At 41.8% G+C, this 13,393-nt stretch overlaps 1 protein-coding gene across 2 annotated transcripts in view; it reads left to right on the top strand.

Annotated features, from left to right (window-relative positions):
* Positions 1-13,393, top strand: part of RPS6KA5 (ribosomal protein S6 kinase A5) — a 175,175-nt gene that overhangs the window by 10,363 nt on the left and 151,419 nt on the right. Inside the window, exon 2 of one of the 2 annotated variants that reach the window (XM_045071273.1) lies at positions 1,944-2,003. The exons of the other annotated variant lie outside the window; for it this stretch is intronic. The gene's annotated coding sequence lies outside the window, so the exon portion shown is untranslated. The remainder of the gene's footprint in view (positions 1-1,943; positions 2,004-13,393) is intronic. 2 annotated transcript variants of the gene reach the window in all.

Here is a 13,393-nt window from a genome sequence, read left to right on the forward strand (position 1 = left end):
GAGAAATAGCTCCCACTGTTGTGAGGAGAATAGGCAGGGGGACTGAGAGACAGGAAACCAGTTAAGAGCCACTGCGGAAGTTCAGATGGAACATACAGTTTAGAGTAGGGAACAGATTAAGAATTGCGAATATGTTGAGATGTATTTAGGAGATAGAATCAGCAGAACTTGGTGAGGTATGGGAGTTTTGGGGCTGGAACAAATGTATGTTTGAAGGTGCTTTTTGTTCAGGTATTAATTTTCTATTGCTGCAGAACAAATTACCACAAATTTAAGGTTTGTACTAGCACCCATTTATTAGCTCACAGTTTGGTGGGTTGAAAGTCCTCCTAGTGTTGCTGAAATCAAGGTGGTAGTCATACTATTCTTATCTGGAGGCTCTGGGTAAAAATCCACTTCCAAGCTCATTCTTACAGTTGGCAGATTTTAGTTCCTGTAGTTGTTGGCCAGAGGTCCCAGTTTCCTTGCTGGCTGGCAGCCGGGGGCCTCTGTCAGCTTGTAGAAGCCATCTGCATTCTTTCTCTTTTGGCCCTTCTTTAGGCAATGGAAATTCAAGCGCTTCCATGCTTGGACCCTCTGACTTCTAGGTCCTCTTCTCTAGGCTGTGTCATTGGGTCAGGCCTACCTAAGTAATCTTATCATTAGGTCAATGATTTAGGACCTTAGTTACATCTACAAAGATCCCTTGGTTGCAAGAGTGATATATTCCTTCCCTCAAGGGGAAGGAGATCATGTAAAGGGTCATGGGGGACTCATCTTAGAATTCTGCCTTAGAACTCACAGATGGTAAACCAGGGGTGTTGCATATGGGGTGGGCAAGAAAGGTGGGATCCGGTTTTATGTGGATCATAGCAAGTCTGAGATGCTTCTGATGTATTCTAGTGAGCATATCCGGCCGTGGTAATCAGGGGTGATGAAAGCTTGCCAGGGCCACCTAGTAGGCGCTTTCACCACCTCATTGAAGCCAGACAACAGCTTTATGAAGTGACTATTATTATTATTCCAATCTACAGGGAAACTGAGTCAGATCCGACGGGTGAGCTGATCACCTTATCTGGAGCAGCTGTGGTGGCAAGTTGGTGGGATAAGCCAGAATGGAACAGGATGAGGAATTGGGTCCAAGTGAAAACAACTTTGAGAGACTTGGTCCTGGAGGAGATTAAAGAGAGAGACTTAGCTGGAGAGAAATGGGGGGCTCGAGATGGGTATTTTTTGTTGTTTTAAGATGAGTGGCGCTAGAACATGCTAGAGACCACTAGGGTGAAGCCACTACCCAGAAAGATTGAAGCGTACCAGCGAGATTGGATAGCTGGTGGCAGTGAGGTCCCCAGGAGGAAGGGGGGACATGAAGTGGGCGCAGGGATTGGCCTCTGATAAGGGAATGCCCTTGCTTCGAGTATAATGAAAGGGAAGAGGGAGAGGATACAGGTGCATTTGTAGATTTGGTGGCCGGAAGGTATGGGAGTGTTGAGCTCATGTATTTTTTTTTTCTCCTCGATGAATTGTGAAGCAAAGGCAATTCTTTATTCAAGAAGAGAAAAATCCCTTCATTGTTCTAAAACATTGTTATTCTCATCTTTTAAAAATTCTTAGTATAGAAAAACACACAAAAATTTGACACTGTGTACATGTTATAAGATGAGAGTTTAAGGAATGTTGTAGAACAGCTTACAGAAAAGAGATTTTCAGGCAGAGCCATGGAAATGTTTCTGTGCTTTCCCAGAGGTCAGTTCTCTGAACATGTTCTCTGGATCATGCCAAAATTCTTAGTAAGCATAATGTTCTTTTTCTTCTTTTTGAAGTGTTTTATATTTAGTTATAGTTCCTCTAAGTTAAATTTATTTGGTACGCGTATTGGAAAAAAAGGCTGTTTGTTACTGCTTTACAAGCATTTGTTTTCCTGTTGACTCAGTTTTCACATTGGCCCAATCATGTCATTCCAGAATCAGCTGGATAAGTAAACACTGCTGTTTTATACACCAAAAGTACAGTGAGTCTTCAAGGTAAGTGACCCCGGCAATAAGAGAAAAGTGGGCAGCATTGTTTTAAAGTACACAGATATTAAATATAACTTTGTTCTGCTGCCAGCAGAATGCTGTCCAGAGACATGGTTTGAGGCCCAACCACAAATCTAAACAGCTTCAGAATAGCTTACCACCTGGCAGTTAAAAGGAACCTGATGTGCTAGCTATTTAGCGTATTTTCCAGCCCAAACATTCCCTGCCATTGGGCTAATTGGACCCTGTGGACAGGGGTTCAAGGTTCTAGAATTCGCAGTTACGTGTGTGCTGTCAATATGGTTCTGGACACCCCCTGGGTTCGAGCTTATCTGATAAATTGTTTTAGAAATCATTTATTTCCCCCTGACATAAAGAAAAAAGAACTAAAATAGCAGAGGAAGATTTGTTTCACACTGCATACCATTGTCACCTTTTGACTGAAACTAAAATTAATCCAAGAAGCTTATGTTTTTGTAATGTTGAGTAAGAAAAGACAAGATTTCATAAGAAAAGTTATTTTATAACTTTATTAGGTTGGTCTCAGCAAATTAGATGCTAAATACATATTTCCTAGTTGGTGTATTAAAAATAAATCCAAGCATATTAAATAAAGAGCATTGAGTCAGATTGTGCTCTCACACCTCTTTTTGCAATCTTCCACTTCCTCAGAGAGCTTACTCGATTTTTCCTCCTCCCCTTTCCCTCATCCTTAAACTCTCCTTCCCACGAACACATTTGAATCGTCTTGTTTAAAAAAAAAAAAAAAGTCTTTGGTGGCCCTCTAGTTTTTGCTGTCATTCTCTTTTCCATCCATTTTTGAGAGAGCAGTTTCGGCAACTGTTTCTACTTCTTTATCTCCTGTTCACTCTTTGATGTGCTGGACCATCAGGCTCCCATCTCAGTCTGTCCCACATAATAACGGTTCCCTCTCCAGTCCGCAAGGTCTCCCTGTGTTCTTGATCCAGCGGAAACATCTCTGTTTGACTTAACCTCTTTCAGAGCAGTTGGTGCTCAAGTGTTGGTACTGTCTTCCCTTTACCCAGGGACACGGCGCATTTCTTCCTGGTTCTTCTCTTTCTCTGGCTGCCCCATTTCCCTCTTTCCCTGGCCTCCATCTTTCTGCGTGTCTCGTAAATGTTGATAATCCACTGTCAGCCCTTTATTCTTATAAATGTACATGCTCTTCCTGGGAATTCCCAACATCATCATGGCTTGAACTACTTACTACCAGTGTCTGTTTTCGGTTTAGCTCTCTTCATTGAGTTTCTGATCAGTTATTTCCAACTGCCTGCTGAGCATAAGACATATGGGTAGCCCACAGGTCCCTTACAGTCAGGTCGAGTAATGCTTCTTCCTCCAGCTTTTATTATATTTAGTGGTACTGTCATTCTCCATCCCACCAGGACCCTAGCTGGAAACATCCTGGCCTTCCTCCTCCACCTCCCATTCTCCCTGCCTACCCATTCACTCTCCCCATTCTGTCAGTTTGTGACTCTGAAATATGTCCTTTGTCTGTTTCTTGCTCATGCTTTGCCCCTGCCACAGTCTTAGATCAGTGTCTAACCTAGTGGTAATAGCTATCATTTACTGAGTTTTCTGTGTTAGGAGAGCTGCCCAGCATTTTGTGTATCTTGTTGAATTCTCACACACACCTATGTGATGAGTATTGTCTCTGACAGCTGTAGGGTGCGAGCTCCTGTCCCGTCTGCCTCACTCTGGAGTCCCCCTGGGGCTGATGCTCTTCCTGGGCTCCAGCTCACCAACTCACTTCAGTCTGATGGTGTCTAATTTCAGACACATGTGCTGCACATTTTTCACTTTCTGCCCCAGGACCTGGATTCTTGCTCCAAGGTTTAGGATCCTAAGGGGAGCTGGCTCAGCCAGCACGAGGGCATATCCTAGAAGTGTACAGAGTGAAGGGACCACAGGGGCAGCCTTCAGCCATGAGGGATGGAAGCTGAGAAGAAATGCTTTTCTGTATTGATCTGAGGGTGGAAAATTCTGAGGGGCATTCCATACATTCCTCAGAAGGTCCAGATTAGATTGAGTTGATAATGCATCCTTGTATGGGCTTTTCCTTCTTCCCTCTCTCAGTCTCCCGAGTTCTTCCTCACTCCTTCTCCTGGGGTTACCTTCCAGATCAATCATGTGCCCGAGAGCCCCAGTGAAGACAGTACCTAAAGTGGTTCTAGGAAGCATACCTCAGATACGGGGTGTTGAGGTGGGCCACTCACTGGTGAGATCACAGCAGGGACCTCATCGGTGGTAACCCCTGGCGTGTGTGACAGAACAGTTCCCAAAACTCTTACCTGCAAGGCATCAGAACTGGCACTGAATGGAAGGTGAACTGTTGTTTGATGCTACAGCTCTGCGACTTGAGTGGTATGGGGACAGTGGTAATTATAAAAGGACTCTGAAGTTGACTGACCTCTTCTGCCTTTGGAAACTTGGCAAACAGGAGAATGACAGGCATAGGCCAGCCAGCTGTCAACGCAGGGTACAGGGTGAAAAGATTCTGTGTGGTAGCATTTGCAAAGATTGTTACTGCCTGCCATGATCGGACAGATGATGTAAAGAAGCAGGCCTGGGATTTAATCTGCAGGGTGGTAGAGCCGTGCATCTTCTTTGGTGGGTTTGTACTGTGCCAGCTGAGCTAGACCAAGAATGACGTTTCCCAGAGCTCCCCCCCGGGTTCTGGGTTAACGCTGGCCACAAGAGATATTTTGAGCAGGATTTAAAGGCAGAAGTGAGGCAGCAGCCGTATTTCTTTTACATGCGAAGGTTGGTACGAGGCCCTGCTGCAGCTCCCACACGTCACTGCCAATCTGCTGTGTCATATTGTTGGCATGCGGCTTTACCCAGGCCCGCGGTTCTTTTTAGCTCCTGTTGGATCACCTCCATCAACTTCTTAGAATCCGTGGTCAGGGTGTGTGGCTTTTCCCCAGGTTGCCTGTCTCGTCACAGTCGGAGGCATCAAGGTAGTGAGAGAGACGGGTTCTTCTTTGCCTTCATGGGTTCCAGCTTGTCTTCGGGGCTGCGGGTTATCCTTGCTCCTTCCCACGTGCTGGCCGCCCTTCCTTTCCACTCGGCTGCCCTCTCTTCAGACTCAGCCCCAGATGCGGAGGCAGCAGCACTGTGTAGACGGTTTGACTTCTGTGCCTGTGCGAGGTCAAACCTCTCTACGGGTCCCTCATTCTGTGTTGATCATGGTAGTTCTTGGTGCACCCTCGACAGGTGTTTAGGGCCAAAGTCAGCAACGTCGTATGGAAGGAATGGGACCCTGAGATCTGTTTGGGACCCCTGAATTTTCCCGATCCTCTGGACAGACAGAGCTATTGCCTTGTTAGAACAGAACAGCCTTCCCTTGTTTGGAGACCATGCAGCGATCTGGCTGAGGTTCATGCTTGTCCTGTCTAGAATCTGCCCATCCTCTATACCTGTTGCCTCTAGAACAGCTAGATGCAATTGTAGCGTAATGTAAACAGGGATATTCTTGTTCTGGGAGGAAATACTCAGACAGATTATCCCAGGGCCTGGCTAACATGTGCCAGTAGGAACAGAGGAGTGTGCTGGGGAGTGGATTTTCAAGGTATGGGGCTAGGAGTGGTAGAATGAGGCTGGATGGGGGAGATATAATTAACATGGGAGCACTGTTCATCACTCCGGATTTAATATCTTAGTAACCTCGTCCTAATATACTGTGGGGATATTTTCTTGAAGCTTGGACTTGAATATGACCTATAGTAAATTAGATAAATATGCAGGAATGGCTTTGGCAGAGTATCCAGGTCAGAAGTCTTAGAGAAGAAAGAATATTAGAAAGGTTTTATTTTATGAGACTAGAGAACATACTATCTGATCACGTTCCTTAGGCAGGTCCAAAGAAAACACTTAACAAGGTAATACAGAATGCCCTGGTGAGGGGAAACAGGCTGCGCTTGATAGGAGACACTAGGTTCCCTTGTGTCCATAGACATGATAGGATTCTGGAATACAGAGGCCAAGTGGTAGCACTTAGTCAGGGGCAAGGTGGATGTAATTATCATTAAGGGCCCGAGTGGCACTGAGGGTGCCATGACCCACAGACATCTGTGGCAGTGGCTAATAGATCATGGGACCACCAAAGATGGACAAGAAACCAGGGTAGGTTAACTTAATTGCAACCTTTACCTCTGAGCGATCTGAGCCTTCAGTTGCCTTGCCCTTGGACTATAATTGCTCCAAGTGCATCTTCAACATTACTTATCAGGCACGAAGCAACAACAAACACACTCATATATTCCTTGAGTTCAAGATAAGTTCCTCCCTGTCACCATTATGTAATAGCAATGGTAGCGCCTCCTTGACTCTGTGACCAGTTAATTTTTGTGCAGGTTTATTTGAGGTTTAACTGACATAGAACATTGTATAAGTTAAGGTGTACAATGGGGTGACTTGATGCACATGTATTCAGTGACCCAGTGGGAAGGGAGTTCGAGCTATACTCTTATCAGTTGCCTCTGAAGCATCGCCTCACATCATCTTCTAACTCTTTCCTGCGGGCTTTGACTCACTTCGCCCTGACAGTGGCTTATCTCAAATATGCGTACTGCCCATCTTTTCCTTTCTGCTCCAGGGCTTCTCCAAGGCCACCTAGCAAGAGATACAGGTAGGAGGGCGCACAGGCTTGTTCAGTCTGGAAGTGGCTGCAAGTAAACTCCTCCTAGGGCAATCCTTAACTTGGAGTAGGAGCCAGTGGAGAAATGCTCTCCTTGTATTCGCACGGACAATTCTAACAGCTTTCTAGTCATGTTCAGAGAGTCTGGCAAGATTGAGTTCCAGTTGCCCACAGCAATGAGCATCGTTCAGTAAGGTGCCCTCCTACTGGCTCACACTCCTTTCTGGTTTCACCCTCCGTGGTCCTTTACTTCTCCTGCCAGTTAAATTGTCTCTCTACAGGTCCTTTTGTGATGCTCTGCTTTTGGGAGGAACCCTGGTTCAGATAAGTACAGCTGGTTTTGTGCGGGTATATGTATGTGTGTGCACGCACTTGCGTGTCTGTCTATGTACCCATCCATCCATCCATCCATCCATCTGACCATCCATCCATCCCTTCAACCACAGATTATAAATAAGAGGCTTAGCATCATAGAAATAATTGCTCGGCACAGTCTTAGTAACTGGTAGAGACTGAGTTCATCTGAAGCCAAAACATGTGTTCTCCTTCCTTAATTATACTACCTCCCCACCTCTAAAGATGAAATCAATAGACCTTAGCTTGTCCTTCGAAGTCCTTTGTGATCTGACCCTCCCGGCCCGTCCATGGGGGTTGTTCATAATTCACCCGTCTGCAAGTTATCATGTGAATGTGCTCATTCCTTTGCCAATAAATTTCTTTCCTTTCCCTGTGTTTTACTGTGGGGAGATGCACCCCTCACAGTCTATTCGGGAAAAGCATACTTTTTCTGTTTCTTTTCTAAATTCAACTCTTCTTGCTTTTCTTTTTTTGGTTGTTGTTTGTTTGTTCATTTCTGTTCTTAGTTTTTGTATTTCTATTTCAGGATTTTTTTTTTCCATATCACAAATGCTTGTTTGAAGATTTTAAATTGAGTTTGGAATGTTGTGTGGTATACCACTTCAGCAAAAGGAGGGGGAGGGATTGATCAGCTGAAATGTTTTTATTAGCATTTTCTGATCTTCACAGTTGTTTTTCTGTATCTGTGACCTGCTTTTTTTTTTTTTTTTTGTATGTCTGTTCATTCCCTTCTTGAAGAGTTCTAGAACACCCTCCTCTATGCTGGAGAACTCTTATGGATGGGGCTGGGGGTGAAGCGTGTCTTGTTTCTCTTTCATTTCTGTGGCATCCTTAATTCTTTTCTTAGCCCCTTCTTTCTCTTCACTTCAGTATTCCCAGGGGTGCATCTCCTTCTGTCTGGTTTGCCCTCAGAAGCTGTGCCTCTTGGGTCTGCCATTTCTGTCCAATCCCTTCTTTCCTAGCTAGTGCTTTAAAGTACACGTTCCGGCCTACGTGTATGTAGTCTTTTGGCTTTTATTTTGGATACTTTCAGAGCATGATCTTTTTCTTGCTTTGTCTAAGTCCTCGGTGCTCTTCTGTTCTTTTCATTGTCTCGTAAGTGTCTGTCCCTGTCTCCAAACATCCAGACTTGGCTGCAGGGGTGGTCGGAGCTTGGTTGGAATTGGGTCTGTCTTTCTATCACAGGCCATCTGAAGGTTGTTGTATTTCCTCACCCTTCTTTTTAAAGATTTTATTTATTTATTCGAGATAGAGGGAGAGCAAGCAATCAAGAGAGAGCACAAGCAGAGGGAGCTTAGGGAGAGGGAGAAGCAGGCTCTCCACTGAGCAGGGAGCCCAATGTGGGACTCTATCCCAGTACTCTGAGATCAGGACCTGAGCCAAAGGTAGATACTTAACCAGCTCAGCCACCCAGGCGCCCCAGGGTGTGGTATTCCTTAGTCCTGCCAAAGGCATGGGTCATATGTGGCTTTATTTCTCTCTTTGTTGGTTTTATGGTGGTTTTGTTTGTTTTTTGTTTTGTTCTGTTTTTTTTTTTTTCAAGGGTGAACGGGAAGATTTGAAATCAGGCAACCTTTATCATCCCTCTTACCCAAAGTTTCTCAGTACTTCAAAACACTTAGCTCAGCCTTTTCATTCTTCTCTTCTTTGAAGTCTTTCCTATAGTTTTCCAGTTTCCATGCTTAGGTATTTGCCACTTCTTTGTGTACCTAACTACTTTTACTTCTAATAATTATATTTTTTATATTGCATTGTAATTATATATTTGTGTTTCCCCTCCCCCCATCAAACTGTGAATGTCTCTAAACCAGCAAACCATATTTCTTTGTTGTGTTACCAAAGTACCTACGCATTAAATAGATTAACTTACTTAAAGCAGAATAGAAACGAGTTGATGAATGCTACCTCTATCAGCTGTGAATAATATGAGTATTTAAAAATCATATTGATCTTCAGTTTTAAAATTTGAATGTACCATTTACAATTTTTGAACTGTTCCATTCTAAGTAGAAAATTTAAATAATAATCAGCTTTGTATTGCAATACTAGTACAGTTTAAGATAATAAAAGTACCACTTTTCTCCCACAGAGCTTCTAGTGTTAGTTGATGAATTCAAAAAAATTGGAATAACTTTCATATATATCTTTTCTTACCTCTAATACTGATGACTAGTTAAAACTAGAATCTAAAATGATTCACAGTTTGTTCTTCTTTATAAACACTATTTGTGAAAAGGTTCTGCAAAATTAATATTTTTAATGGATTATTTTAATGTGTGAATGTCTTCCTACCACTTTCTATATAAGACTTGTTTTATGTGCTGCATGGCTAAAATTCCATACTTACGCAAAAGACAAACTTGGGCTCTTAAATGTAACCGTTTGCCTGATTAACTTTGGGTGTAGGTATGCCAGGATTCCATCTTCTAGTCAGTTACTACTACTTTTTAGCACCTTGCCAATATCTGGCCTGTGCTTTTTCTGTAACTGGTTTTGAAATAAAGAATTTCATGGGTGCATGGGTGGCTCAGTGGGTTAAGCCACTGCCTTCAGCTCAGGTCATGATCTCAGGGTCCTGGGATCAAGTCCTGCATCGGGCTCTCTGCTTGGCAGGTAGCCTGCTTCCTCCTCTCTCTCTGCCTGCCTCTCTGTCTACTTGTGATCTCTCTCTCTGTCAAATAAATAAATAAATAAATAAATCTATCTTAAAAAAATAAAAAAAGAATTTCACAATAAATAATTTAAGGAAATTAGGCATGTAAAAATTCAGGCCCTTTACTTAGTAATTTTTAAATATTCTATTTATAGTAATTTGGGGTTTTTTTCTATCCAACTTTTCCAAATATAAACATTTTTTTAAAAAGAGAGCAATTTATTCTCAGATGAAGAGATCTATGTAATCCATTACATAGATATACATATACATACATGTACTACTTATAATATTCCATTTGGTATCGTAGGCCTTGATTATTAGACACAAAAATTAGACAAAATGTTGGAAGATTAAGTAAGATATATATAAAACTTTATTGTAGTTCATGGGATGAAAAAGACTGACTTCATCCAGAATTCCCTACAGAAAGATAGTGTTATAATTAGCAGGCATTAGTCAACATTGTACTGCATTGATTTACTCATGTACAGGTCAGAAGGGAAATTTTTTTCTGTAAATGAATTTGTTCAGAAAATAGATTTTAGTTTTCCATATTTTGAAATTAATAAGGAAAAAGAGAGAAGGGAACAGAAGGGATGGTTGTCTGATATTTGTGTGCCATAAGTAATAGGCATTCTTTTCAATATTTTTTTTATTGAAAGATCATTTTCTTAGTTTTACTATTTTCAGGAAAAATTTGAACTCTCCCATTCTGTATTTTGACTATTTTTGCTCTACTCAAAAGAAATACTAAGGAAGCCACAGGAAGCTAGGATTGTGGAGTAATTCTTTGGAAACACTTTAATTTCAGGTGGACATGACAAGAAGACATTTGACCCTACTGTTTTTATCACTGTCACTGGCGAGCCACTCAGAAAATTGGAATAAACCACTCTTCTTTTGAGGCAGTGCGGGAGATTTATTGTACCACTAATCAGCTGTGATTGCTGTTTTTAGTAGTATCACTCAGGCAGGTGCTATACCTGTGCCTTCTTATTAAATCCTCAAGGGCCCTGTGCAGTGAGTGCTGTTCCTGTCTTTGTGGTACAGAAGGTGAGACGAAGGTTAAGGGCTTTCTTTGCTTGAGTTGACACATGCTGCAAGTGGCAACACTGGGTGTGAGTACAGATATTTGCACTCCAGAAACAGCTCTACCTAACGTTTTTTTCCCTGACTGATTTTTCACCCTGCCGGAGAAGCACATACCTTGATGGATTCATGTATTTATTTTCAAGTTGGAGGCGGTGCAAGGTCTGTGGTGGTGAGCAGTGAGGGTGGCAAGCCAGGGAAGAAAAGCTGTTTTTGTGTCTTTAGAAATTTGTCGATCCTCATTACTTTAGTGTTTTGTTTTAAGAGGTTACTTTTAAAAGCATGAATCTTTTTTGATAGCTGTAAAGAGTGAACACACATAAACCTACCAGCTAGCTGGCCTGTCTAACCTTAATGTTTTGTGATGTTGAGCTAATATCTGTTTTTCAGGAAACAAAGCATTGCTAATTGAGCTGAAGCGTCTGTGCCCCTCCTTGATCCCATTCTCCTCTCCACAAGTAATTACTCTCCTGAACTTAGTTTTCGCCATCCCAATTACGCTTTTATACTTCTATAGCAGAGGTGTATGTCCGTAAGTTTGTAATGATGTTTTACATGTCTTTCTCTTTACGCAAATGATGTTGTGTAACATACCCATGTTTATTACCCATAGGCGTGTCCTTATTACCTGTATTATCCGCATCCTTCCTTGCTAACATTATAAGTGAGAGTTGTTTGTAAGGACATTTTACAACTTTTAAAAAGTTTTCACTGCTGGGTGGTATGCAACTGTATGATTATATAATTCTTTATCTGTTGTCCTGTTGATGGACATTTAGGTTTTAACATTTTTGCTATCATGAAGTAATACTGACTATTGTAAATGTCTTCACATACGTATGTGTGAGAGTTATCTGGCATATACCTTCAAATGGAATCACTTGAGTTGTAGGCATGCACAACTTCAGCTGTATTCAGTATTGCCAAATTGCCTTTGAAATGGATGCCACCAGTTCATATCTCCACCAGTATGACATAGGAATTAATTTTACTTAATTTGCCAGCTCTTGATATTATCAGGGTTTTTTGGGTTTTTTAACCGATTTGATGGAAGTAAGGTAAAATCTCTTTTTGAATTAGCAATTCCCTGAGATTGATAGGTTTGATAGGTTTATTGACCATGTAGTTTTCCTCTTCTGTGAAATTGTTTGTTCTTTTCACTTGCCCCGTTAAAAATTGGATTTTCTGGATTGCTTGTCTTTATGTAAAAGTAGTTCTTTATCCTGCATGCCTTGTGGTTACATGCCTTGTATCCCTAACTTTCTTTTTTTTTCTTCCAAGTTTTTATTTAAATTCCACATAGTTTTTTTTTTTCCCCCTAAGATTTTATTTATTTGTCAGAGAGAGGGCATGCACAAGCAGGTGGAACAGCAGGCAGAGGGAGAAGCAGGCTCCTCGCTGAGCAGGGAGCCCAATGTAGGACTCCATCCCAGGATCCCGGGATCATGACCTGAGCTGAAGGCAGACGCTTCACTGACTGAGCCACCCAGGCGTCCCTAAATTTCATTCAGTTAGCATGCAGTGTAATATTCATTCTGATGAGCACTGGGTATTGTATGTAAGTGATGAATCAGTAAATCCTACAATGAAACTGGTATCCCTAACTTTCTTAACAAGAGTTTTCTGGATATAATTTAACCTTTGGTTTTTTAAAAATGACTCAGAAAAACATTTATTGTGCTGTGTTCTGATAGCAGTGCTGAAGATGTGTGAGACTATTGGTGTTCCCATACTCAGGTGGTCCTAAACTGCTGTGCCTTTTAGAGCTATTTTGTTTACTTTTTATAGTATTTCCCATTTTCTTCCTTTGTTTCTTGTTTCCGTTCTCGGTGCTTGCCCAGTATTTCATTGCTGCCTCTCTGCTGTCTGATTTTAGATAAAATTATCTGGGTGAGGCTCTAAAGATTAATGTTGTCTTTTGTGAAGTGAATGCCCGATGATGAGCCACTTTCCTCAAATCTTAGAGGCCTGTCTCTCTCATTTGGGGGCTTGTATTTGAACTCTCTGGGTGTCGAATATGCTTAGTGTGAACATCGCTCCCCTGTCAGCAGTAATGATAAGCTTTTGATGGGCATGTGTTATTATAAACCAACATAAAAGTTATATCTAAAAATTCTAAATTACAACTTTCCAAAGTCACTTTTTTCTTTTGGGTTTCTGAGTATTGTGTTGCTGGATCAGTAAAGAAATCTTTCTGATTTTATGTGTTTGGCTGGGATCTTCCATCTCTGTTGACAATTCTTTTTGAATTTTTATGTTCAGAAGACTTTTTATGTATGTTTTATTTTGGGCCACATGGTGTCATATGGCCATCCTCCTGCAAGGGAGGCTGTGAAATTGAGTATTTAGCTTCCTGACCTCTCTAGACAAGGAACGAGGTGGTGGAGACCTTTATTGTTAGGTGGACCAACATGTAGTGTCTGCCATGCAGAGTACTCAGAAAAATAGTCCATGTAGATGCTTGGTCAAATAGCACTAAAAGGCTTACACCAAAGCAAAATCAGTCCCTGACCTTTCTGACCTTCCATTCTCAGTTTGTATTCTCTTCTACTGTTGTCTACCAATTATAAATGACATTTAAAAGCTCTTGAGTCCTCAAAAGTAAACCTTTCTTTCTTTGCCCATCTATAATAA

Source organism: Mustela putorius, unplaced genomic scaffold (assembly GCF_011764305.1).
Source record: "Mustela putorius furo isolate JIRA1106 unplaced genomic scaffold, ASM1176430v1.1 tig00000129_pilon_pilon_pilon, whole genome shotgun sequence".
In the NCBI taxonomy this organism is placed as follows: Eukaryota; Metazoa; Chordata; class Mammalia; order Carnivora; family Mustelidae; genus Mustela; species Mustela putorius.